This window comes from Eubalaena glacialis, chromosome 4, assembly GCF_028564815.1.
Source record: "Eubalaena glacialis isolate mEubGla1 chromosome 4, mEubGla1.1.hap2.+ XY, whole genome shotgun sequence".
Classification (NCBI taxonomy): Eukaryota; Metazoa; Chordata; class Mammalia; order Artiodactyla; family Balaenidae; genus Eubalaena; species Eubalaena glacialis.
Genome location: NC_083719.1, coordinates 7,875,051 through 7,902,323, shown reverse-complemented (window position 1 = coordinate 7,902,323; position 27,273 = coordinate 7,875,051). Strand labels below are relative to the sequence as shown.

Below are 27,273 nucleotides of genomic sequence, written 5' to 3'. Positions count from 1 at the left end.
GAGTATCTCAAGAAGCTGACTTTAGGATTATTCCCCCAGGTCCGTGGGTCCATTATCATCTGCACACGCCTGGAAGTAAAATGAAGGAAACCTTATTGGATGTTTGCCCATCTACCTAAGCCTGGGCTTGGGGACTCAAAGTTGAATAGGACAGGATGAGTGCCCTTGATGGGGGAAGCAGACAAATAAACAACAGAGGGTGATATGATATAACCAGAGGCGGGTACTGGGTGTCCTGGTCACAGAGGAGGGGTGACTGCATCGCATGGGGACACAGGGGACACGTGGATTTCAGAGAACCAGCTGGGATGCAGGAATGGCTCTTAGGATGATTGGCTTGAGTGACAAGGTTGAGCCAACAAGATATAATCCAAAAGGGCAAGAAATACAGAGTTCTTGATTCAGATTCATAAATTAACTTCATACGTACCACAAGGAGGGGAGTTACTTTCTCAGTAGCTTGTAAAATCAAAAGAAAAAAAAAACAAAACAAAGCAATGGCAGTGGTCAGTTTCATCCTATCTATCCAAAAGAGGAGGGATTTGTCTTCTTGACAGTTTATGAAAAGGAAACCCAAACCCATCCCGCGGTGGAGGCAGGGAGAAGGGACAGGGCAAACAGTCACTGGGGGTTTGTATGGGTCAGACATGACCTGGATTACTCTCCCTGTGTTGTCACATTTGCTGGTAGAGCTTGTCAGTGGAAAATAACGGAACACAATTTTGTAAAATGCCGTCTGTCTTTCAAACCAGTCTTGTTTCCTTTCCACTTAGTCCAGCGGAGCAGGGCTTGATTTGAATGCGGTGGTTAGCAACTGACTGTGGCTCCTTTAATAGTCAGTAAGCTCAGAAGTTTCCCCATTATTCAACACTCCTGTCCCAGGTCTGATATTTTGGTCCATGGTGTCACTAATCAAGGGTGGGGAGAGAGATGCAGGTAGGGGGGACGCCCTTAAGTCAGGGTTGTGGGCTGACATGTTTAAGGGTGCGTGTTGCAAAGAAAATGGAGAAAATATCTTTGATTCATACAAAAAAGAGTGTCTTTTCTACAGCAGGTTTGCATCAGGACGCGCCCGGCCTTCTGGTTCCATTTAGCGAGTCCGATTTGATCAGATCTTGTCCTTGCTGGAGGCTGCAGGATGGGAAGAACGGCTTCATGACTAATCTAAGGCAGCTGACATGGTTGTTTTTAAACATTAGTGAAGCTATGCTGGTTCTTCCTGGGGAAGACGTTTCAGTACAGTTTGTGCTGAAATGGGTGACATGACTCATTGCCAAATGTAAAGAAATGAAAATCTTTTTAGTCCCTACATGTGTAAACACTCTAAACACAGCCATGTTTATAGGAAAGTTAGACACCATCTGGTTCAATACAGAGTAGCCTATTTCTTATTTTTATCACTAATTTATATTAAGAGGCTGGCAAATAGAACAGAAGTAGATTTTGGGTTATGCAACACACCCAGGGATTCATATAGTGTTAATCCTGCTGTAGCCTCAAAAGCATGAAACAAATGCATCTCTGAGCAACTTGGCCTCTCGCAGTAATAAAGAAAGGAGTTGTCTTCTTTCTTAGTCTTGGAGCCCACCTTTGACAATGGAAGACCCAACAGGTCACTGGGACTGATTTCAGCAGGTTTTAAATGTCCATTATTCTTCATGACTTTGGAGATATGAACGTTCTGAAATGATTTCAGTGCATTTGCTGGATTTAAGCCAAAAAACAAGGGCATAGTTTCACTGTTAAATCAAAACACGATTTGCTTGGCCCGGGTTGCTGTATCCCATGTAAAACAGCAGCATTAGAGTCTGGGCACATAAAATAAATGAAGACGTGGAGAACCCAGAACTGACACAGCCCAGCATGCATATTGGATTGGCTTGTATGGGTTTGTACTAATCTGATTGTCCTTACTGAGTTAAAGGAAAACATCTTTATGTTTCTCTCTACTGAATTGGAGAGAGAGCATCCTTTGTAGCTGGAAAGTTCCAAAAGACTTCTTCTATCTGTTCTTTTTTTAGGAAAATATTTTTTGAGTGATTTACTCCGTTGCCGTTTCAGTAACAGTTCATTGTGAATTTCACAGTCTGCCATCTTTCCAGGGATAAAAACCGTCTTCTCCTTCTATGCTCTTGCATGAGACCTTTGTCTGCCTTAGCTCAGCTTCGTCCTGAGAAGGTTTTGGTGTCAGTTGTGAGTTTAATCTGTGGCAGGCATTTCCTTCTTCCTATGTAATGACCAAAGGGCTGATTTAAGAACCCAAGCCCGTCCTGTTTTCTTTAACAGAAGTAGCAACAGTAGTTAAGTAATTTTTTGAGTTAAATCTTGAATTTCGAGCCCAAGTTGAATCTTGAATCTCTTTTGTGTGGGCAAGCTACTGCTTACGGGGTAGTCTTCTTGAGCGTGTTGTTCCGAATAAGTAGGAATTGAGAGACCAGATTTTTCAAAAAGTCTCAGACAGCCTTCTTTCTCTGGGTACTGATATTCTAGTCTACAAAGGACGGATCAATTTAGCTGTCAGAATGAAAGCTGAGAGGCCAACTGCCCATGCAAATTAACCACTTGTGCAAGAGCGTCAAAACTGCCTGCGTGAAAAGTGAGGCTGTCCTTTGAAAACTAGGCACATGGCAGCAGAAAGAAAAAAGTAGTCACCATTCGGAGACGCTGGTGTCCTTAGAGAGCCGATCTTAGAAGCTGCCCATTTTGAGCAGTCGCTTAGTTTTGGGCAACTTGTTTGCTTGAATAAAGTTGTCATTTTTTGCTCTTTCTTTCTCTCTGCTCCCATGCCTCCTGGCAGCTCAGAACATGTCTCATTGTCTGGTGTGGGAGCAGAGGAATAGAAAGAGTTTTTTACACAAGCTTTGTGTCAGTTACTGAGGCAATATATTTGTTCCAGGGTCAGCAATTCCTACCAGCTTTAAATACTCACCAAAGGATGAGCTACAGGAAGACGAAATGGAAAACAATTGGGTTTCTTTCTTCCCAAATGTTGTTAGGATTAGTCAACGCTTTGAGAAATGAAATCCCCAATTTCCGCCTTCCCTTTTCTGTAGTTCTCAGCTGTGTCTAATATTTCTAAACCATCACATTTCACAGTGACGACTGTCTGATGGAGAGAGGGGTCTCGGCGCAGATCTGGGTGGGAAGGCTCCAAGCAGGAAGGGTATGTCTTTTCCTTGTGCATCTTGCTCTTTGGATACGACTGTCAGAAGTGTCTCTTCTGCTCAGGGAAGTAGGGTTTACCTCTGCTGGTCTCAGAGCCAGATGACTGTGTTGTGAAATGACCCAGATGTGAGGTCCTGTGTCCCCACGTGAGGACACACTGTCCTTGAAGCCTCAGCCATTGCTAGGGCTGGTCTCCAGGGGTTCCTACTCTGGCCCTAAGACAGCCAGAGATTTAAAGAAGGGAAATGGTGACATTTGGTACTTGTCTTTTCTAAATGTAGGTGAGATAATTATCAAAGAGATTTTTTACTAAGTGGTCTTGATCAACATGTGGCATTATTTGTATAGAAATGAATTAGTTGGTTATTAAAGAGATTATTTCTGATTTGGGGAAAGCCAAAGGGTGAATTCCTTGAGGACAGGACTCTTACACGCAATGATGGCATTATGTATGCCATTCTTTGATACATCCTCAACCCAACTGTGACACAGGAAACTGTCTGATTGGCCATGTATACTGATGTGGAAAGTAAGGCAAAACATCCATTTTGCTTTTTCAGATACAGTATTGTTGTGTAGTTACAACTCTAAAGATTTTAAATGTTTTTTTTCTCCCCATACGTTTGTTGTATCATGCATGTTTGTGTAAGATCTCTAACCTTCTAAAGCCATAGCTGTTTGCACTGATATTGTCCCTATGGAACGCTACTTGATTCAGACACTGTTTGTAAACAGAATTTGATGGGGGTGCAGCACAGATTCCGTAACACTGGCCAGTGCAGGCAAACCTCGAGGTGAAGGAACACCTTTCCAAAAAGAAAAAAATCCTAAGAGTTGGGCCACCTCATCACATCCTTTTCTAACACTGCTTTCAGCATTTATACATCATAATGTCAAATAATGTTCAAAGTTTGGATGGGGATATTGAACAAACAACAGACCTGTCTTAAAAACAAAACACTTTTCAAAACGTGAACCCTGACCCCATCTTAAGTGTAAAGCGGTTGGCTGTCTTATATCTGGGGAGATCTGGCCCCGTGGACCAGCCCCTGACACCAGCCACCATCTGCCCGGAGGGGAGGGTCAGGTGGCTGCTCCCCAGAGCACGCTCAGAATGGCCCTGTACAGACCGCTACCTTTACCAGATGCTTTGTTCATCACCTCAAGCTTTATGTGCATTTGGCTTTTCGTCTTCAGTCTTCACGTTGTTTTCTTGAATGCTGGGATTTTTGCTTAGGAACTTAGGAGCAGAGGCTCTGCCCTCGTCCCTCTTGCCTGGAGCCCAGCCTGCCTGCGATCACTTATGTTCTTAGAAGTCTGCACCTTTCAGAGCGCCCCAGTGTCTCTGCAGGCTGCTGCTTGTGTATTTACTTCTCTTTCCCCTCCCTGCTTTTCTAAGTGTCCTTCTTTCCTCTTTCCCTCTTCCCCCTCTCCTCTCTACCATTTTTGCTTTCCTGCCCCTTTCCCTGTTCCTGTTACCGGCACTTTTCTTTTTCTGGATGCCTGGGGGTTTCTGATGACCCTCCCAGCCCACAGGAGCCTGCCTTACTTTCAGGCCGCGTCTTTCTTTACCCTCAGTGTCTGCTGTTGATTTCTCCAAGCACCATCCAGCGAGACACAGGTGTTTGAAAGGGAACGGCAGAGACTGTCAGAGGTGACCTCACGCAGGACCGTGAAGTCAGGGACAGTGTCAGGGAGGGGAGCGGCATGGCGTGTACAGAGACAGTCAACCCATTTTCTTCAACTCCTTGTGCACCTCTGAGTGGTGTTGGACGAGGGAGGGAACAACAGTATCCTTTACTTATTTTGTATCTTCATTCCTAGTGAAAAGATTCTGATTCTCAGAGCTTGTTATTGTCTTAATTTCAAAGACATTCATTCCTCATGGGTCCATACTCAGTTTCTAGACTGATGTTCCTATACAACTAATGTTTTGCAAAAATGGGCTATGATTTATAGTCTTTTAAAAAAATATTTTAAAACCTAAAGTTCTCTTGTGGCAGCTTTTCGCCCGTGGTTCCTCCCATTCTTGTCTATTCTCTGCAGAGCTGCCATATTGATTCTCCTAAATACCACTCTCATCCTGGCATTTTACTGAGGCTTCCGTGACACCCCCTTCCTTTGGATGAAGTCTCCTCTCTTTTTCATGTTAACGTGCCCTAATTGTCTGCTTTTCTAGTCTATTAGCTCCTTGGAGCTGCTCCTTTGAGCCTTCTTCCAACTTAGCTGTGCATGGGAGTGGCCTTTCAGATAGACTGGCCTTGCCTGCTCCCCAGCTGGTCCGCATATTCCTGATGGCAGCTTTTTTTCCGTGGTGAGGCTCTAATCGAGAATCATGAGGCAGAGGACGCAGGAATTGTTTCTACTAAAGTTGATATTAAGTAAAAGAGAAAATAATAAGGGTAATATGGAATCGAGTCAAATGGAGACATTTATATATATTAATAAAACATAAGCAGTTTCTTATTTAATGGGGAGTTAAATATCCACTTTAAAATATTCCAACCTCAGTCAGAGATGACCCTCTGGGGTTTTGTAGCTTCTTAACCTTTTGAAGTTTCCCTCAGTTTTCTGGAAAATACGTCAGTGATTTACGGTTTATACATCAGCTAATTTATGACCTCACTGGGGGAGGATGGGAGAGCTCAGCTTCCAGACCTGAAGGGGCCAATATCCGTGACTTCAGCTTAGCCTATTCAAGGTCACTGCTTTGTTGCTGTGGTTTCCGCTCCTGACCCTACACTGCTTAAAACATGTGGTGTCATGTTGAATGGTATATATTCCTTTAGAGGGTGGCATGCCTACCCAGGCAAGGGTTTACCCTCCATAGTAGAAGGTCCTGATGCTGTTTGCTTGGCTGTCATGGGCCAGGGTGGTAAAATGTGCTTTTCACCTTTGATGTAACTACAGGCATAGTTACAGCCTTTCAGGGTGTATGTCCCTGGATCCTGCTGCTGGAACTAGTTTCTGGTTTAGATTTCAGATTCTAAAGGGAGTCCTGTTGTCCCCCAAGCTGTGTGAACTCTCTATGGGCATTCTGTGCCTTGAGTGTTGCCTTTTTCACAAGGAAGGGACTCGCTTTTGAAGTCTGAAGTTTGGGCCTGGAGTGTGTGGCTGTCCAGGTTACAGGCTGTCCCTGCCTGGATTCAGCAGGGATGTTCTCTTCCTGTGGTATTTGTCGTGGGGTTGTGTCAATGCTTCTGGATTCTTCCAATGTGTTTTTGGCCTCTGTGTCCTTTGCCGTTTAAGAAGCTGGCCATTCTCTGTAGGCGTGACTCTTGGATGTCCTAGCTGAGAGGCCACATCAGCTAATTTATGATCTCACTGAGGGAGGATGGGAGCACTTAGCCTCCAGACCTAATTAGCAGGCCTGTTTTTAATTTAATTCTGACACATGGGAGTCTGTAGGAATTGCTGGGTATTCATGGCAGTAACCAGTGGACCTGTCCAACTTTATTAGTTAAATTTTGATTAAGAGATAAACAAATGCAAAGAAATTTTAGTACTAATTGTAAAATAGATTTTAGGGCTCAAGAGAAGAAGTTGTTGTATTCAAGCATGCTGTTTAATAAAGAAGCCTCAACTAACGTATTTGTTGCCACACCCAAAGGAGATATTATTGGTGTTGTGAGAAAGGAATTGGCTGCTCCTAGGAATTTTTTCTGGGCTGAGTATGCCTTCTTACCTTGGGGAGAGCTCCTTTACTCCTCTTCTGGCCTCAAGGATTTGCATCTGTATCTCCTCCTTTCCAAAGTATGAAGTCACAGACTTTCAAAGACTCAGCTGGGACCTCATAGGGATCGGTGATGCTGCAGTGCATGAGTGCACCTGGGCTGTGGCGCCTTCCCAGGCAGTTCTGAATAAGTTCTGAATATGTTGGATCACCCACTTGCTTCCCATGAACTTACCAAAGGCACCTCATGGAGACCAGGAGCCTCATAGAGAGACATTGTCACCAAGCTACTGCCCTCTCACCTCTGAACCTCAGGACTTTCAAATGGCATTTCAGCAGATAGAAAATCTTATAAATTTCCAGATGCTGTAATTCAGTTGATCTTCTGCAGGCAGATGGCCTTTAGATAATTACTAAGTAGACAGTGTAGGAATCATTGCATACAGGGATAGCCAGAATGTTCCAGAATGTTCTGGGAACTTCTTCTCCCCCTTTTCTCATCATCATCTTCAGCTGCTACTCAAGTGTTTGTGTTGGGATAGGCAACATCAGTGTGTTTGACGTTTATGGCAGCCAGAAACTGCGGAGTGAAGAGAGTAGAAAGACAATACATGAACTAGGACAACAGAAAAAGCATGAGCCCCCAAATTGTAGTATATGAAGTGACAGGCATCCTTAAATAGTAATGGACAAATTTCTTTTTTGAATATGAAATGGAAAGTAATCCATTTCTTCAATTTCTGGCATACATGGTTCTAGGGAGGCTGGTGCTTTGTGGTAGTTTTTCATCACATTCCGATATCAAGTTTTCAGGATTTTTATGTGTTAAATTGAAAGAGCAGATTGGATAACTTTACTTGGTTTTAGTAAAGTGAATTATTTTTATGGTTTACAATTCCTTTTTAAGATAAAGCTATCATATTGTGCATCAAATAAATTAATATGTAAATAAAAATACAAGCTCAAAATCTAGTATAGTTTATTCTATACCTTCTGCCTTTATCTCCTATTTTTTGAAATGCATTACTTAAGGTACTATATATTCCCAAAAACAGAATGAAAGAGCCATCATAAAATGGGTAGATTCACGCAACCTGTCTGAATTTGATGTTCAAACTGCTAAAAGTAATTCAAATAGGTGTGAAATGATGGTCCTTTCATTAGTTTCATGAGATTTGTTCTCATATATTAACAACATTTGAATTTTTATTTCTTCTTTTCTGAAGAAAGAAGTCCATTGGTGCATGGGATGCGAGGCTAGGGCTGTCACATTTGTGATTCCAAGTTGTTCTGTTGTTCTGTGCTAAGCCTTACAGCGCCAAGGCAGCTGGTTGTGCAGGGCATTCATGGAACTTTCCAGAATCGATAAAACATGACCATGGCCTCTTTTAAAATGGGTTAATAGAATCTCTGTTCTTTTTCTTTTCTTTTTTGAAGCACTGGTGTGTGAGAGTTGGGTTGCACTGCCCGAGTGACTGTGGATCCTTTGTGTGATACATGATCAAGGAAACGCTCTATCCCTTCCCTCCTTGGTAAGTCGGACACTCAAATGGGAAATGAAGAAGCCAACAGTTTTATAGATTGAGGTACTGCGATGGTTGATGAGCATCGCTTATCTCTGCTGTTAAAAATGGCAGTGAATGAATGAGCAGGCTTCCAGAAAGAAAGTGAAAGCACAGAGAAGTTAAGTAATCAGCTCAAGATCTCACAAGCGGTCAGAGGCAGAGCTGTGATGTGAACCCATGTTCTAAGCCCTAACCCAGTACTACCTCTTAGCACTTAGAATGGCTCCTGAGAATAAGGACAGACACACTTTTATTCTGTACTGGAAATACTCAGGTCCTTAAAGAAAAGCTCACAATAAATAGTAAGAAATCAGTTTTTCAAACAGCAGTCTGTATCAGGAGATGGTAAACTTTTTCTGAAAACGGTGAGGTAGTAAACATTTTAGGATTTGCTGGCCATATCATCTCTGTTACACCAACTCAGCTCTGTGTTGTAGCCTAAAGCAGCCACAGATGATATATGTAAATGAGCAAACGTAGCTGTGTTCCGGTAGAACTTACTTACAAAGACTGTTGTCAAGCTGAGCTGGATTTGGCCCCCAGGCTGTAGTTCATTGAGCCCTGATCTGCATGCAGTGCTCAAAGATCCCAGTGTAGAGAGTGAGAGTTTTTTAGTGGCCAGTAGGTATGAGTCCTTTAACAAAATTTAGCTTGGATGCTCAGAATTTAATCATAAGCCACTTTTAATGAAGCCTACTGTAGCTGAAAAAACCTACTCCATGGAGTAAGTGCATTTGGTGTTCCATGCTTTCCATGGTCGGCATGCCCCGAGTGTGTTAATCTAAGTCCAAGCACCTAGACTATAGCTCTGCTCAAAACAGGGCCTGATCAAGAATATTTTGGTAATCCAGAATGTATAGCTCATTTACAAGATAAGTTCAGATAGCATTTCCTATTTTGGTCTCCATATAATTTCTAAATGTGACATTTTTATTTTGTAGCCTTATACATGCTGCTACTTATACATATTAGGGCAAATATGCAATTATCTTGGGCTGTCTTATAATTATGTTGCACAGAAGTGTTCTGGTATCAGATCTTCATCTTTTATTCTGAGCAAAAGCAGATGTTTACAAGAGTCAAGTTTGAACAAGATTGACATACTTAAATCATGGGATAACATGGCCATACCCTTGGCCACATACATCAGATGAAGTGGGTTTGTGTTTTGTTTAACTTTTTCTTACAAAAGGATACTTCTGACACCTCAAGGCTTGTTTGACTCCCTACCTCACTGCTTATCATCTAGCAAGACGGGTAAAGCAAAGCCAATTAATTTGTGTTTCTTGAAGGAGTTTAAGCAGGGACCTGTCCTATTCGTTCGTTCATTCTTTCATAGAAATAAGTAATTGTAGCAAGCCCGTGAGCCTGATGTAGGATCACTTTTGAAGATATGCCTTTTTCCAGAGCCACTCGTCCCTTGGTACTTGTTCCACAAGTAACGGAAAAGTGTTCTTCACTTTAATGGCAATGATATAAAAAGTAAAATTCAGATTATAAAAGTATTGGAAAGCTGTGTATGGTACCTTATTAACTGGAAAAAGCAGGTTGCAGAATAATATATTCAATATAATCCCATTCATCTTAAACACACACACACACACCGTCTCTGCACATAAGTGGCTGTGTGTTAACAAAGTCTGCTAGAACATACATCAGTACATACCAGACTCTGAGTAGATTATTTCTGGGGTTGAGGGTGTTTGCCCTTTATGAGCCATATATTCACTATCTAAAATTTTCTCAGGAATGTTATATTTTTGCAGTTTAAAAATATGAAAAAAAGGATTAAAATAGTGAATGCTAATTACGGAAACTATGTAAAAGAAGGGGAAAATTCACCCATAATGCCTCCACCAAAGACAATCACTGCTGTCAGTTAATGTAGTCTTTTGTGAGTGTTTTACAGAGTTGAAATAACACTAGACATAAAATTTTGCCTATATCATCTTATTGAAAAGTGTTAATAAATCTCATTTTAATGCATCATAATATTCTATCATGTAAAGGCACTATACTGTAATTTACTGCTTCTTCTTTGCTGGAGGTATATATTATTTTCAGTTAACAAAAATCATAGACAGTGTGAAAGGATCGTGACAAGGGGAGTGTAGCAGACACCTGGATTCCACTGCTGCTTTCTGGTTTTTTACACCTCACACTATCACTACCTTATGAAGAGTAGAAATTTTGGAGCATAAAGTAGATGCTTCATAATATCAGCTATTATTATAAAGCTTTTTTTAAAATTGAAGGTTAATTCATTAAGTCAGAATAGCTGTAGTTGCTTTGCTATTTCAGAGCCAGTGAGTTTTAATCAGATTGCCAGTCGGCTTTGCAGAAGTGTCCTAGACGTTTATACTTCACCAATAATATGTTAGAGAGTTTGTTTTGCTAAAACCTTACTATCATTATCATCATTAATTTTTTAATCAATTTGATAGTATTGCTTCCTTTTATATGTTCTGTTGTTTAGTCATTATGGTATTTGGTAGATTTGTAAAAATTTTATGTGATAATTAACCACTTTTTGAGAAGGGGGAGAGAGAGGGAGAGAGAGAGAGAGTAGAAGGGAGAAAGGGAACTTACATGTGTGAAAGAATTGTTAGTCCTTATTTTATACCCGTTTAGTTCTTGAGATTCAGCATTTTCTTACAGATATTAACAGAATTTATTTTTAAGAATATTAACCCTTTGTTGTCATTTCCCCCCCACTCTATTTGCTTGTTAACTTTATCCTTTTAAGTTTAAAGAAGTTCGTTTTAGTGTCGCCAAATAGTTCCTTCATAATTGTTTCACCAGTGCTTAGAAATTTAATAAAAATTTTCCTTTGCTTTCTTCTGATGTTATTAAAAATATTCAACTCTTTCATTCAGGGAAGAGTTCAGTTATTTAAGAATAGCTATCATTTTTTTGTAATTCTTCTCATAGTTTTATTCTGCCTCTCTTTTAACTCTCTGACAAAAGTTATCTGACAATGTTAATCTAAGGAATATGTTCAGACAATCAAAATATTTGTAGGAATGAGAGATCTCAACGACACATTGCTTCATCCTACAAATAGAGACCAAGTTTACACCCAGACAACTGAAATTCTTTCATTCTTTTACTTTCCTCTTTTGGTTAGGGATTGGTTAACTTTTGCATTTTACCTATTTTTTTAACAACTGTATTTCACATTTTTTATTTAATAGAACTTAACTCATTGTGTTGAGCAGCATTAAGTCATATCTCAGTGTTTTTCCTCTTGTTTCATTTCTGTACCTAACTTTTGGTGTTTGCATTAAATGTTCTTTGGTGCATCTGAAAGACCAAGGCAACAGTGGTTGAATCTCATGTGTATTGGTTGATGTCTTCACTTGTTGACTTTAAAGCACTTACCTAAAATATTAATTTCATTATTAATTTTCATGTGCCTACCATAATGGTTTCATAGTTTATAAGTTCTAAAAGATAGAGAATTAGCTAGAGTTCTCTTTCTGAGATGGACGTGAACCTGGAAAGATTGAACCCCAACTCAAGTCTCCATCTTTCCTTAGTTTTCTAGATTTGTTGGCTGTAAAATTCTGAGTGTTGCTGTCATTGTTTCAGGTGGTGCCACTGTGCTGATAGGAATTCTATTTTGTGGTATTTGCAATGCATTTCTATGTATATTATTGACACAAGGTACAGCCCTTGCTTAAACACACTGAGTGGTTGTATTTGGGGATCAAGATTTAGCCTGTCATTCTCAATAAAGTCTGGAATACTAAAGCTGTGGTCTCCACATCTTATTATTCTTGTCCCATTGTCTAGTAAGCCGGATGGAAAATCTCCATGAGGCGATCTGGAAAAGCCCCATGCAGATCTGATCTGTTTTGTCGTGTGCATCTCACTACACATTAGCCAAGTCCACGGACAGGAGAATTGTCTGCTTCCATTATCCACGCGAGGAGGCATCGGAGCTGGGGAAACCTTGCTTTCTCTCCTGTTCTCTTCCCTGTTGGGATTTTGGCCTTTTTTAATTGCTTGTTTAGGTGAGTAACTGCCAAGTGTGTTATTGTCCTGGCTTTGTGACTACTATATATATTTGTGAGTCACAGATGTGTGGTGAAGTTCAGAATCCATTTTCTTTCCTTCATTTTGTGTTTAAGTCGGGCTGGGAATGGCATATGTGTACTGTTCATTCTCAGACACCGATCTGAGGGGCAGAGGTGTGTGGGGTTAATTGCTTGGATTTGAAGCTTTACGTGTGTGTGTGTGTGTGAGGATACTGCCCCCTTGATTAAACTGTGCGTAAGATCTTTTTTTGGCAGAAATCTCCAAAGGGCATAAAAATGACCCCGTGTTTGGATTTTTGGATTTCATGGGACTTGAGGTTTTCCTGCCTTGTGGTCTCCAGATCAGAGTATTGGAGAGGCTTCTATAGCTGCAGGGTTACAAACCTAATCAATTCATGTTTTATCCACTGGGGCCTTTCATGCGGTTTTCATGTGTGTTTGTGTCTGTTTTAGCCTCCCAGGCCACAAAGGGAGCAGAGTCATTTTGTTTTGTTTGCTTTTGCGTAAAGCTTGGGCAGTAACCACTCTTGGTTAAACCAAAGCAGAAAAAGCAAAGGTTGGAAAGATGGTCAGGAGATTCTGGGAAGTAAATACCACCATATTCTCATATAACAATATTTAAAAATAGTGATCAGATCTTCCATTTCCAGCGTTGAGGAATTAGGTGGGTATATCTAAATTGTTTATCATTGCTCAGAATTTTTTTGGGGGATGGGGGGGAGGTGACCGCCCTGCTCACAGCTTCACAGCCTTTGAGAGCTGTTCTTCCTCCTTCCATAGAAAGTCACCTCCTTGCTACAGTGATGGTGAGGCTCTTGCCCCAACTGGCCAATCACACATCCCACCTGGTGGCCACTCTGAACAGTTCTACTTGAGGCCAAGACTCCAGCTTGGGCACCAAAATCCCATTCCTTCTCTTCTACTCAAAGACCCTTTCTTTCTTGCGTCATCAGTTTTTATTTTCCCCACTCTGTTTGGATCTTTCCAATAGGAATGCAAACATTAAACCATTAAAAATAAATGAAGTGTTGACTTGAATTTCCCCTCCAGCTATGACCCAATTCTCTTCTTCTCTGTACAGAAAAATTCCTTGAAAGCATTTGTTTATTATCCTCAATTCCTGTGTGTCCACTTCCTCTTGAACCCACTTGGACCACACGGTCCTTCCATCAGTCCTGCTATGTTGCTACATCCAGTGGTCGACGTGCAGACAGCATCACACATGACAGTCAGGGTCAGCAGCGTTCGTACAGTACAATCCCTCCTTCTCAGCTCCTTGAAGCACTTGCTGCATCTGGCTTCAGGACACCACCATTCCCTGGTGTCACTCCCACATCTCTGGCCATTCACCTCAACTGCTCATCTCCCTTCCCTATTGGAGTCCGAAGGGCTCAGTCCCTTGACTTCATCTCTTCCTCCGCCATCCTCACCATTTGTATAAGTTCTGCCCTACCCATAATGTAGGCTTCATGAGGGCAGGGATTTTTGCCTAGTTTGGTCATTGCTCTATCTTCAGGCATAGCGAATGGCCTGAGACATAAAAGCTGTCTATGTTTATTGGTTGGGTAGATGGATGGATGGATCTTTGGGGATTTTTCAAACTGGATAAGAAAAACCCTATTTCTTATTTGGATACAGAACTGGAAGTACATGAGATTGTCTGCAAGAGGAAGGAATGGGATTATTCACCCTCTACCCCCAACCAGAGTTTAGTGTATTTGGTATAATTTTCCCCATATTGTCCAGCAGGTGGGTACTTACTTGTTCACCCATTCTCAGTTCACATGTCACCTCCTCTATAGACCCTTATCTTCTCTCTCCATGGCTAGATAAATTACATGGCACCTCCTTTGTGTCCCCATGTTCCTGGGCATGTCCCTACAATGGCAATTTAAAGTTGGATTCATTGTACTGTTCCTTGTAAACATGCAGTCTTTCCTTTTCAGACCAGGAAACCCTTGACTTGATTGTGTTCATCTTCCCAGTACTTAACATACAATAAGCACTGAATATGTACCTGTTATTTAGTGAAGTGATTCCGACCGAAATTTTGTAAAACATGATTTACTCTAGTGGTCCTTAAGAGTGTGATAAGAATGTGCTCCTCCAGCCTTCTGATTATGCTATGTTTGCTTTAAGATGCTTATTTCATGATTTTGCAATAATTAAATAATTAGATTTGCGGTAGCCATTATGGACTGTCCCCATATTGTCCAGCTGAGGCCATTCATTCCACTGTTTTTCCAGAGTCTTTGCTGCTTTCTGGTGTAAGTGCACATCATTCATAGCACTTCTTAGAGAGGAAAGAGTGCACAGTCCTTCCGGAGTCTGTTTCTCCCTGATGGTTGTCTATGAGTTGAGAAGATAACTGGAAGAGAAGTTGACAGTAGTCTAGTATCACATAGACCAAGACCAATGGCCCCCTCCACTATGCAGTAGGATCAGATGTCCGCTTCTTCCTGGCATTTAACGTTTCTTAAATTGGGTGTTCAGACGCACTCTTAGTATCGCACTGGAATTTCATCTGTATCGTCTTCAAGGAGTACGTATTATTAAATGTAAAAATAGCACAGAGTAGCATGACTCTTAGGTTATGGGGCTGACCAGGCTCAGAACTCCGAAGTCTTATTTCCTGTAAAGCAGTTATCACGGATGTGTATGTTCAAACAACAGCACGGATGTGCCTTTACGGAGTCCCTGCTATGCTGGGAGCACAGCTCTGAGTCAGTTGAATATGTATATCTGTAGATAGATAGATAGGTAGGTAGATAGAGAGATAGATATAAATAGATACAGATAGGTTGATAGATATATAGGTTTGTAGATATAGGCACAGATAGCACTAGCCTTGAGCTCATGAAGGTCACTAAGGCAGGAATACAATCAATGAAATAAATGTCTAAAACAGTGTACTAAAGCCCAGCTTTGTGGCTTAATTATGGGTTTCTGATAAATTAATTGATAGCTACTGAAGGATCCACAGCTATGCAGCACCTTTTAAATAATCTTTCACTGACTTGTTGCTACAAGCATGTGCACATACACGTACACACACAATGTTTTTCATTGGATGGTGTGCACCGCTGGCCGCCATTTTTATCACCCATCCCTGAACACATACACATGTTCTGAGCTGAGCTGTGACCAGCAGGTAGGAAGCTTCCACAGGCCAGGCACACAGTAGGACCCAAAGAAGAAGGAACAACATCAGTGAAGCATTGAATGACCACATGTTTCCCATACAAATGCTAATTCTGAAATATCTTCACTGAAGCAAGCACATTTTTAGTAGGCAAATCTAGTTCTTTTCTCCCAACTATGACTTTTCTCTTTTTTTTCTGGAATTCCTTCTTAACTCTATTTGATGTGTAGTTATATGCTAACTTGATCATTCCACTGCTATATTTCTAGGAGCTGATTACATTTCTTTTGCAGCTTTCTATTCTATGTGCTGTTATGCTCTTCTAAGATTATTTCATAATCCAGCTGTAATTAGGGTGGTGTCAAGGTCTTAGAAGTTTCTTCTGGGATCTCATAATAATAGCAATAATAAGAAAAGTGAATTATGATGGTCTAACTTTGTTCTGTGGTTATAATGTTAAGTGTCATGTACATTCTAACTTTGACTCTTATTTTCTGGTTCAAGTTGTGTCTTTATGGAAGAGCATTTACAAGGTCATTTTTGTTTTCTTAAGCAAATCCTGACTGGTCAGAGATACCTACAGCTAACATTTCTAACCACAGGTGCATGGTTTGTGAAGACTATTGATTTGGAGTAGGTTCTTCTTTTTCCGAATGCAGGCCAGTTCCCCGCGCGTAGAAAGGGTGGAGTGTAAATATTCTATGTCACCTCCACCTGCCTGCATGTTTGGGTCTGAAGGACTTGGACCAGTTAAAAAGAGGAGGTCATTGAACAGCCCCTTGTAATGTGGAAATGATAATAGAAATTTGATAGAGGTTCTCCAGCATTTCATAATATGGAACATTTTATAAACCACTGGTGCTAACTTAGCAATAATTCATACCAGTGGCTCAAGTTATTTGAGCACACCCTACATCCCAGGCACTGGTATAACTACTTTATTTATATCGTTTCATCTTCTCAGCAACCATACACAGCAGGTTCTAATATTATCTGCAGTTTAGAGATGAGTAAACCAAGGCATGGAGAGGTTAAGAAACTTGCTAAGGTAATTTAGAGGTTACTCCAATGCCGACCCCAGTGAATAATATATAACTTTTGAATCCAGAGTGTGTTTTACCCCCTTTATTTTATAATGGTCACCAAGGGAGCTCCCATGGCAGACTATTACAGAGAAGAATTATAAAGCAATAGACCCACCTATCCTAAATGTTATTTAAAAGCAGCTATAGGTTTCTGCACATAGTATCTTGGTTTTATTTCACTGAGGCAGCAAGTATTTTGAGGGTTGGAACCCACTCTCACTGTGTAATTTCCTTGCAGAAAACACATGATTGGTGGTTAATCTTAAACAAAAATCCGTCATGGATAAAACATCTGTATAAACATATGGTGCCTCTGAAGCATCTCTTCCTGTACACGGGGGTCATCAGGGGCATCGCAATTAATGTCGGGTTGGAAATTGTGTTTCTATTATTGTTGTAACGCACTAACCACTTTTCTTGAAAATTGCAAGGAAAGTGACAAGGAGAAATAACCTGTGTCCACCCACCCGTTCTCTCCAAACAGATCTTTATTGAGTACACACAGGGTAGGAGACTGTTTTAGGTATTGGTGATATACTGGCAAATAAGAAGCCTCCCAGTTCTCATGGAATGTGTGTTTAGGGGGAGAGTTAGATTATAAACGCTAATGACATCACAATAAATGAAAAAGTAACATATAGTGGTAAGTACAATGCGGAGAATCCAGAAAGGGTCATGTGATAGGCAGTGACTAGGGGGCAACTTTGGGCCACCTGTGCGCAGTGGGGAAGGGGAGAGTGGTGTGAATTGAGAGCAAGAGGTGGACAAGAGTTAGGGTGCGTAGGACTTTGTAAGACAGGACAGGACACCTCGATATTTATTATGGGCATTGGGAAGCCTTTGCCAAAGTAGCAGTGGGACAGGATTTGTTTGCATTTTTAAACTGTCATTTAAATTTTCGTGGTCGCCATGGAGAAAATGGATTGTAGAGCAGCAAGAGGGGAAGAAGGACGACCAGCTAGACGGCCATCACAGGGGACCGGGTGAGGCATGATGGTGGTACTGTCTAGGGTTTTGCTGGAGAAACTGGATGGATGTGGCATGTTTCTAGAAGCAGGGTCAAAGGTACTCTGGCGGTTTGGGCACTGGGGGATAGGGGAAGAAAAATTAGGAGCCATAGTAAGCTTTAGGTTTGAGTAAGTTGTTGGATTGTGGACCATTTACTGAGAGAGAAGTTCTGGGGACTTGTGTAGATTTTGGAAGCAAAGTCAGGGATTCTCCTAGGGTCATGTAAATCTGGGGTTGAAGGTCAGAGAGAATAGGCTGTCATATATGTGAGTCTGGACTGTCTGGGGATGATTGGGACCAGAGATCAGTATTGTGGAGTCACCTCCATATTTGACAGTATTTCAAGTCCAGGCCTTTCACCCAGGAGAGACTGTAGAGAGTAAAAGGGCACCTCAGGCAGAACCGTGGGTGTTGGAGGCTTTGAGCAGGGGGCTGGTATCCGTTGGAGAGCACTTCACAATACTCCACTTGACGTACTAGTGCTTTGATACTTCAGAAGTGATCTTAAAAGGGACAAAAAGTCCCAAAGGTAATTCTCCCCTTGAGGGATTTCATTCAACGTGTTAGCAGCACAATTCTTCACTGTTGTAACCTAAAATGCCATTCTGGTTATGGGCAATAAGGTCATATCCTTAGAGTGAAGTACAGTATTCCCTTGGTACCTGCAGGGGAATAGTTCTGGGACCTCCCGGATAACCAAATCCGAGGATGCTCAAGTCCCTTATATTCAATGGTGGAGTGCAGTGAGTACAGTTGGTCCTCAGTTTCCCCAGATTAATCTGTGGTTGGTTGCATTGCAGATATGGAAATTGCTGATAAGAGGGTCAACTGTATGTGATGTAATGTAATTTCTTTTCAGCCTTTATTTTGCTTTTTTCTTCCAATCAGCAGTTCCAGTTCCCACCGTTTCTCAAAAGCAGTCTCTTGCCAGTTGAGTCTTGGGAGGCATGGGGCAAGGTGTGACGTGGGTTTTAACGACCTACCCAGTCTTCTTTATTAACAACATGCTACTTTCTGACATTAAAATTTTGTGCTACTGTTCTCTCATCCCTCACTGTGCTCTTTTAATTACTATAATCATATATTTTTTTCCAGGGACCTTGGGCTAGTGAAAGTTCAGTATTTAGGAGGCCTGGGGAATGTTTTTGCCAGTGAATTTCACATTCTGAATGTCAGTTCTGGCAGCCGTCTGCATATTTGTTGACTAAATGAATCTCTATGAGCATTTGCAATGTGCTGGGTAAGAGACTCTATGACATGCTGTTAATAATAATGCAGCGGATAATGATGCAGGCCAGAGAGCCACTCAGTGTCTGATTCCCTGCAAGGATTCTAGTTAACCCCACTTGCATTGTTAACACCTTTTGTAAAAGGCTCAAAGATACAAATCTTAGGATGGCACCAGAATTTTATCAGTGGCTTAGAATTTTGATTTCTGTCAAAGAGAAATGCATTGAGCCGATTAATGTAAAGTTGAGGACTCTCATTTCTCCTAGTTAGTGAAAATAATATTTGGCCCTGGCCATTAAGATTCCCCGAGACGGATGTGTTCTGCTGTAAGCCAGGATATAGAGCTGTAGGTTGAGAAGTAATGGGTTTGAGCATCCAGAATCCACACAGAGACCGTTGTGAAAAGGACACCCATTATTTGTAAGGCACAGTGATGAAGCACTTGTTAAAACTGATGAGCTGAACTAAAGAATAAGTCACTTTTTCCAGTGTGTCATTTCCTATCCTTTTTAAGACTAATTTTATTCCACAGTTTTAGGAATTAGAAACACTATACAGCATCTTTAATGTTGATACCAACGAGAGTCCGATAAAAATTCAACAAGATGAAACAACCCAATAACACTAAAAGATGCTTGCAAGGATCAGCTAAAATGATAAATATATTTCTCTCCCACTTTACCACCTAACGAAAAAGCCTGGGACTTGATTACTTGCAAAATTCTGGGAGATGACAGAGCTGGAAAACAAACTCTCAATGAAAATGTCAGGAACCGGTTCTCTGCTGGACTGTACCTCACGCTAGCCTTCTCGTTTCTTTCTCTCTAAAGTAGAGAAAAACCCTGATGCCACATACCTTTTTTAAAGAGACAGAAGTTTCTCCCTCGAATTCGCCCCATTTCATATACACAGCTACACTGCTTTCCTTTTGGGATTCCTGATTCTCCCAATGCTGGAGATAGTTTCTGAGCTAAGCATACCATGTATCTGTTCTGGTCAAAAAAAAAAGTCCATCCTCTGGACAGCACAGAGTAGTATTTGTAGCTGAAAACTCCCAAACAAACAATCTGCCCAGATTTAAGAATTACATAGCGCTACATTTAGTAACATCCACCCCAAGGGGCAGGCAGGACCAGCCACATTATCGACTGTGTGGGTAGTCACGTTCGTTCTTCTCAGCCAGGGAAGGGGAAAAATGACGTTTGTGCCAATGATGAAGAGTGTACTTTTGGACATGTCGTTTTATTTATACTGGATCCTTTCCAAGTTTATGTTTCAGTGGGTTTTTGAGTCTTAATTTTAGCAGCTGCAGACTGGGAATTTTCTGCTGATTTCCTCTTGTTTTTTTGGCAACCGAAGGACTAGAATGTAATTTGGTTGCCATTTAAAAAAATTATCTATGCTACAAGATAATGTAAACAATCTAACAAGTTGAGTATCACATACAGACAATATTTGTAATGCATATGATGGCCTTAAGGTTAATATCTCTAATATACAAAAAGCTATGTAAATTGATAAGAAAAATTCAAACAGCCCGCAAGCAAATGGGCAAAGATATGAATAGGCAATTCACATATGAGTAAATTCTGATGTCCAGTAAGTAGGTGAAATAATGTTCCATCCACTTACAACTATCAAAAAAAAAAGAAAAGGAAAAGAAAAGAAAACACTTGCTGCTGGTAGTAAGGATGCTAATAAAAGAGGACTCTCACCCATTCCTGATGGAAGTGTGAATTGTTTACATGTTGGGGAAAGCAGTCTGACAATTCTTATTTAAAATGTACACATTCTTTGAGGCAGCACTATCACTTCTGGGAATATAGAGTATAAAAATGAAAACACCAGCATACCTGTATAAGGGTATGTACATTTGGTGTCTATAGTACCTTTGTTTTCAGTGCTCTCCTTTGCCCCCAGAAATCTATAAAAACTAACCCAAATATTGAGTATGTATCAATTGATTATAGATTATGTATCAATTAGATTATAAGAATGCCTATGATATGATGCAGCCTAATTTAAAGACTAATTTAAATCACTCCTGGTTAACATGGAGAGATTTTCCTAATCAGCGAGAAAAGTAGATCTCATGTTATAAAGCAGAAAGACCTTCATCCCCCAAGTCTGTGTACCATGTTTGTGTGTGATATGTGACTATGGGGAAAGATCTAGACGGGTATCCACCAGACTGCTAAGGATGGCTCTGTGGGTAGGGGGAGAAGCAGCTTCTGAGAAATGGCCCTACGGTAGGCATTAAGCTTGTGGAAGTATGAAGACTGGGGAATCTGGGGTCATGAACACTAATCCTGTTGCACTGGATGTAGATGAGGTCTGGTTATAAGTAAGATCATCAGAGAGTCTTTGCATTTCTTTAAGGTGCTTAAAATAATTCCGACAAGGGGTGTAGGCTCTTCTTCATCCCCCAGCCATTGCATCCTTATGTCAGGAATCCTTTCTCACTGTCTTTTCATAGCATTCATTCTCCTTTGAAAGTTCCCTTCATAGAAGGCAAACATTCACCAGTAGCGCATTAGAAATCCTAAGTCTGCCCTTAGGTATTTGATGTCAGATATTTAATATTTCCCCTTCTCTCCAGCACATGAGTAACCTGGTCAAGTCAAAAATGCTTCCTGGGTCTCCTTTTCCCTTTCTATGTGTTCAAATACCATAATTCTCTTGGGTATTATGGGTAGTGACAAATATTATAATTCAGGTAAATTATAATGGTCTAACTTTTTATCAAGAGTTGCTGCATAAACAGAAAGGTTGAACCTCATACAGCCTCCTGCACTGCTCTGTGAGTGAATGCTGCTGTTATTACTTAAAAGAAGGGAAACTGGCAAGGGGGTGGGGGAGAGAAAGATGCACGGTGACAATATGTATCATGTGCATGGTGACATACATGTGAGCCAGTGACAAAGGTGGGCATCCCCATGAGTTTCAGTAGACTCTCTGGTCTACTTTTGGAAAATGTCCAGTGCACCGTGCTTGGTTCATGATGGTTCACTCCAGTGCCATGTGAGCACATGTACCAGCAAATGACACCAAGGAGAAATGCAGTGGTGCTGCCCTTGAGCAAATGCCCTTCCAGTGTTTGAACTCCATCTGGAACCAATATGGTAGCCAGGGGCCCAGCAGGGCACATCCTGAAGCCAGGGGTTTGGCTGCAGATGTACTAGTAGGGCTTTGAGGATGCACATCAAAGAGTGTCTGCTTAGTTGTAACTTTTCTCTATGTGACACCACAGACAAACAAAAGTTGTTCTTAATTTTCCCTTCTGAAAACTTGATTTGTTTTTACCGGTTATATGTTGATTTAGTTGGGCTTTGCTGTATCTTGACATACATGGGTTCTTGAGGAAAGTGAAATGCTCCCCAGATTAATAAACAGAAGTCATGTGGGTGTCATTTATAAACATGTAAATCTGCCGTGCACTTGTGCATGGATGTAGACCCCAGGAAAGCTGAGGCCTCCTGTTTTTTGTTTGTTTGTTTTTGTTATTTTGGCCATGCCACGTGGCATGTGGGTTCCTAGTTCCCCAACCAGGGATCGAACCCATGCCTCCCCCCCACAGTGGAAGCACAGAGTCGTAACCACTGGACCCCCAGGGATGTCCCGAGGCCTCGAGCGTCATCCCAGCTGTCAAGACACTATCGGGTCTGTCCATGGGCTATGACTTCTCGGGCACCCACAGCATTACAAAGGTTGCCCAGCTGTACCCAGGAGACAAGGTAGCTAGGAAGTCAGCATCCAAAGTCTGTCATCACCTTGTCCCCTTTGATGCTCAGCTCAGAGGCGCAGGTTTCCCTCACTGAGCGTGACTGTGAGCATGATTTTGCACCACCCTTCCTCTGCCTCTGCCTTTACTTCCTAAGTGAGGCACACAGTCTGGCCAAGACATGTTCTATTTGTCCTTTACTTTGTCCTAAATGGTTAAGATGCTCGTTGGCCTCCTGAGCCCCTCTCAGCACCAGGGTGTGTCAAGTAAACCCCGTTACTCGTTCTCATTAACATCAGGAGCGTATTTAGGACAAGTTTTTTGCTCTCTGTGTATAAAGACAGATATCAGAGTTCCTGATCTTAAGGATCTTGCCATTTAACATGCCCTCAGTATTTGTCATCTAGGGAGGGCAGTTGCCACATGCAGAGGATAAAGAACACTCCCGTTGGGTGGCAGGGATTTCGAGCAAATGGCAAGGCTTTGATTGGAATCATGGGAGGGCATCTGATCATTGTGGACTGAAGTCCAGTGCTGCTCCTACTGACGAAAAGAACTTGGAAAATGGAGCGTGTGCCCTAATTTTGCTCCATCTTTCATATAAACGGTGCTATGGACTGAATGGTAGTGTCCCTCTGAAGTTCATGTTAAATTTCTAATCCCAATGTGATGATGTCAGGAGTGGGGCGTTTGGGAGGTGATTCGATTCTGAGGGTGGAGCCCTCATGAATGGGATTAGTGCCCTTATAGAAGAGGCATGAGACTGCTTCCCCCTCCCCCCTTTCTTTCCCCCCACCCACCTCGCTTTCTGTTCACTGTGAGGGCACTGCAGGAAAACAGCCTTTGTGAACCAGGAAGAGGGTTCTTACCAGACACCAAATCTGCTAACATCTTGGTCTTGGACTTCCTAGCCTCCAAAGCTGTAAAAATAAATATTAGCTCTTAAAGCCACCTAGTCTAAAAAAAAAAAAAAAAAAACCACCCAGTCTCTGGTAATGTGTTATAGCAGCCCGAGCTGACTAAGACAGGAGGGGTTTAATAAATGCTAAAATGAAGTTATCAAACAGAATGACTGATAGGCAAGGGTCATGTGGATCTGAGTATCTGTGGCGATAAAGATACAGCACAGAAGTGAAGGAAAAATGTCTCCAGAGACAGGAATGCAGTTATGGAATCAGGTGGATTGAACCTTCAGGATCATTCTTATTCCTCTTAACTTTGAAAACTGTAAGAAGTAATAGTCGGTTCCTACTTTGCAGGTTATAGGCAGTGCCAAGGAATAACTGGGGTCAGATGGGTATGGGTAGTTGAGAGGAAAAATGCACAAACTGAGATCCCATTCAGGGCTTAAATAAATGTAGGTTTACGTGAGAAATTAAAAAAATGTTTTAGCAAAGCAGATGATGTGCATTAAGTAGAAACAATAAATACATTCTGTGTATACAATCCAGTGGAAACAAATATTTAATTAGAAGTTGCAGCTTATGACGTTGAAAAAAATATTCTTTGAAAAACAATTGTTCATGAATTGTGTCCAACTGGTTTTTATATTCTAGTGGGACTTCTTTGGGGTAAAATGTAAAAGCAGCAGCGTCTTGAAATAATATAGCAGAGAGTTGAAATGCTTGCTATAAATTGCATCTCTTATTTTTTACATGGTAGAATAAAAAGAGAATCTGTATAGGATATAAAAGATAATTAGGAAGTTGTCCAATGACTGTAGCAGGCTTCCGATTTTAGCAGCTGAGAAAAGTTTCAGTGGTAAGGAGCTTATACTTTTCCATAGCTTACAGCTTGTGAGCTATGGAGAATACGTGTCACAGGCAGGGGATAAGGAGCTTTCCTGTTGGGACAGGAATTGTGAGCAAATGGCAAGGCTTTCATTGCAATCATGGAGGGGGTCTGATCATTACGACTGGTAATTGGTCGTACCAAGTCCTTCTCTCCTCACAGGGCACAGTGCTCCCTAAATTGAATGGTTTTTTTTTTTTTTTAGGCTGGAGCAGTTTCTCAACCTTGTCACTACTTTGGGTAGGATAGTTTCTTCTTATGGGGGGCTTTCCTGTGCACTATAGGAAATTTATCAGCATCCCCAACTTGTACTCACTAGATGCCAGTAGCATCCCCTGGTTGTGACAGCCCAAATTGTCTCCAGACATTCCCAGATGTTCCCAGGTGGAGGGACTAAAATTGCCCTTGGTTTTGAGCTATTGATGTGAATGCACTCTACTGAATTAAAAGCAGGACAAATCTAAGTCTTGAAAACGTTGTGTGTATTCGTGTAGCCATACGTCTGTGAAGGCCAGGGCTTGGACTCGATACACTGCAATTTTCCTGTTGCCTTTGACAGTATTCCCGACCTTGGGCCAACAGCTTCTAGCCAGTACGTGGGCGAGACAGCCCTGCCTGGGGAAGGAGGCGATCAAGACCCGCAGCTAACAGTGTCTGCTCTCCCCCGCCTCGGGGCCCTGGGAGGCTCGCCTGGATCTAGTTGCTGGGTAGTGCGGGGCCTGCCTTTGATGAATAATGACTTGGGGGCTCACCCCGTAGTTACCAGTGATCAGATATGGGTTAGAGTCGACCAACGCTGCCACTGGTTAACCCCTACCTTCTCTGGCTTCCTACATCTCCAAATCTCAAGGCTTTTCTCCCTCATTTATGGATTTTAGAGTGGAAAGGGTGGAACAAATAAAATTCAACCCCCCAACTGAAGGTTGAAGAAATTAAGAGTAAGATTTTCTAAGAGCTTGGAGAGTTAATCTATGATCTGATGACCCTCTACCATCATTTCATTTGCCTCCCTTATTTTAACTGACAACCCTCCAAAACAACACAATGATTAGAGTCAAATATATACTTGGAATGTCAAAGTGAGTTTTTTTGATGTTACCCCTGAGACCCATGGATTTTACTGAGCTGAGTGAGCGCAGGTTAGAGCTGCCTTTGAAAGGACACAAATTTTTTTTAAAATTATTATTATTTTGTTGTTGCTCAGCTTTCTCAACTGTGTTCCCAAGAAGAATGTTTTCTAACAACGGAAGATTACACAGTCTGTATCTTTGCGCTAAATCAGAGACCTGATGCGAACTCTAGCACTGCAGAACATGATGTGAATTTGGGAAACTCTTTGAAATAGAGTGAGGCCGTAAAGCAGTGAGTGAATTATAACAATGCAGGCAGTAATCATTTTGATTTGATAGGTGTTCAGCATGTCCTCTATTCCATACATTTTCCATTTTATTTAAAGGAAAATTCCACCCAATTTGCTTAGACCCACCGTCTGGAAGTATTTTCTCTATTGCCTTTTGACACCTTGCCAACTGAAAGAAAAAAAGATAGAGGATGAAAAAATTATAAAAATACTGATTTTAAAGGAATGTGAAAAGAAATGCTAATTTTTCATCTTTAACACATGCACTAAGTTAAATTAAGATCCTTTAAGTTTTCTTTGGTAAGTGTTTGTCCTCTGGTATGTGTAACAGAGTGTTTAGATTCCCGTCCTTCCTCTTGCTGTCCTTTAACAACTCCGAGGCCCAATACTTCTTACATGTGTCTGTGTTCAGTGATCATCTTTACTGTATCAGGTAGGAGAGCTCCATTTTACAATTGATGAACCCTAGACAGTGAGCAGTCAAGGTCCTCTGGTTGGTACAGCTTCTTGTATACTGGCCAGAGACTCTTTTTTTCATTCTTTGATGAAATTTTGCTTCAAGAAAACAGTTTTCTGAAAGCTGCATCTTAAAAGTAACTACTGATTGGAAGCACTTACTGGATAAGTCAAGAAGTGGTCGATTTAACATTTGAAAAATACAAGTCTCTGTTTTATTTGGGTCAAATGCCCATCTGCTTACAGATCCATCATCACCCATGGGGACCAGATCTCCAACTCAGCATCGAGTGCGCTAAGCTTTGGGTGGCAATGAATCACACAAAATTGAGACATATGTATGAAATGCTGTAACATTTATTGAATAGCCATCTATGAAATGGTGTAATATTTACAGCAGACCTGCTATGTGTCAGGCATGGTTCTAGGAGTCTTTTGAGTGTTATGTCAGTCATGCTGAAAACCCTGCAAAGTAAAGGATTTTATTCCCATTTAATAGATAAAGCTGAGACACAGACATTTTTAACTTTCCCAACATAGAATCATGAAGGTAGATTCATTCCAGGATCTTCTAACTTAAAAACCCTTGTTCTGATTTTGGGAAATATTCTTCTCTTAGTTGTGAATGATACCTGCGGTTGATATTTTCTTCTCATCAGTAGATCTGGTAGGTTTTGCAAAGGTTTTTGGATGACTTTCTTGTATCATTGTGTGAAGGTTTCTAGTAAAGAATGTGGCCAATGTTTTCATATTATGATTAGTAGACAATAAAAGCATCATTCAAACAAATGCCTTATAAACATTTGAAAATGGACATATTTCCATCTTAATATTTATGCAGAATTCATGATATTTAGAGCACTGAATGTAAATTTATGTTATAAAATCTAATCAGAGGGACTTTTTTATTTTATGCTCATTTGGAGACAATATACTGTCTAGGCATCAGCAGAAAGAGCTGGAGAAAAACTCTCATCTCAGATGAAAGTAATTTTTTCTCACTCATAGTGAATTGCTAGATCTTGAACATAACTGAG

The 27,273-nt window shown here is 41.2% G+C and overlaps 1 protein-coding gene across 4 annotated transcripts in view; it reads left to right on the top strand.

Moving 5' to 3' along the window:
- Positions 1-27,273, top strand: part of SEMA5A (semaphorin 5A) — a 492,520-nt gene that overhangs the window by 117,507 nt on the left and 347,740 nt on the right. For 2 of the 4 annotated variants that reach the window (XM_061189117.1, XM_061189119.1), the window contains exon 2: positions 8,276-8,370. The exons of 1 other annotated variant lie outside the window; for it this stretch is intronic. The gene's annotated coding sequence lies outside the window, so the exon portion shown is untranslated. Of the gene's footprint in view, positions 1-8,275; positions 8,371-12,339; positions 12,420-27,273 lie in introns of those variants that run through there. One more of the 4 variants, XM_061189120.1, reaches the window with a different exon arrangement.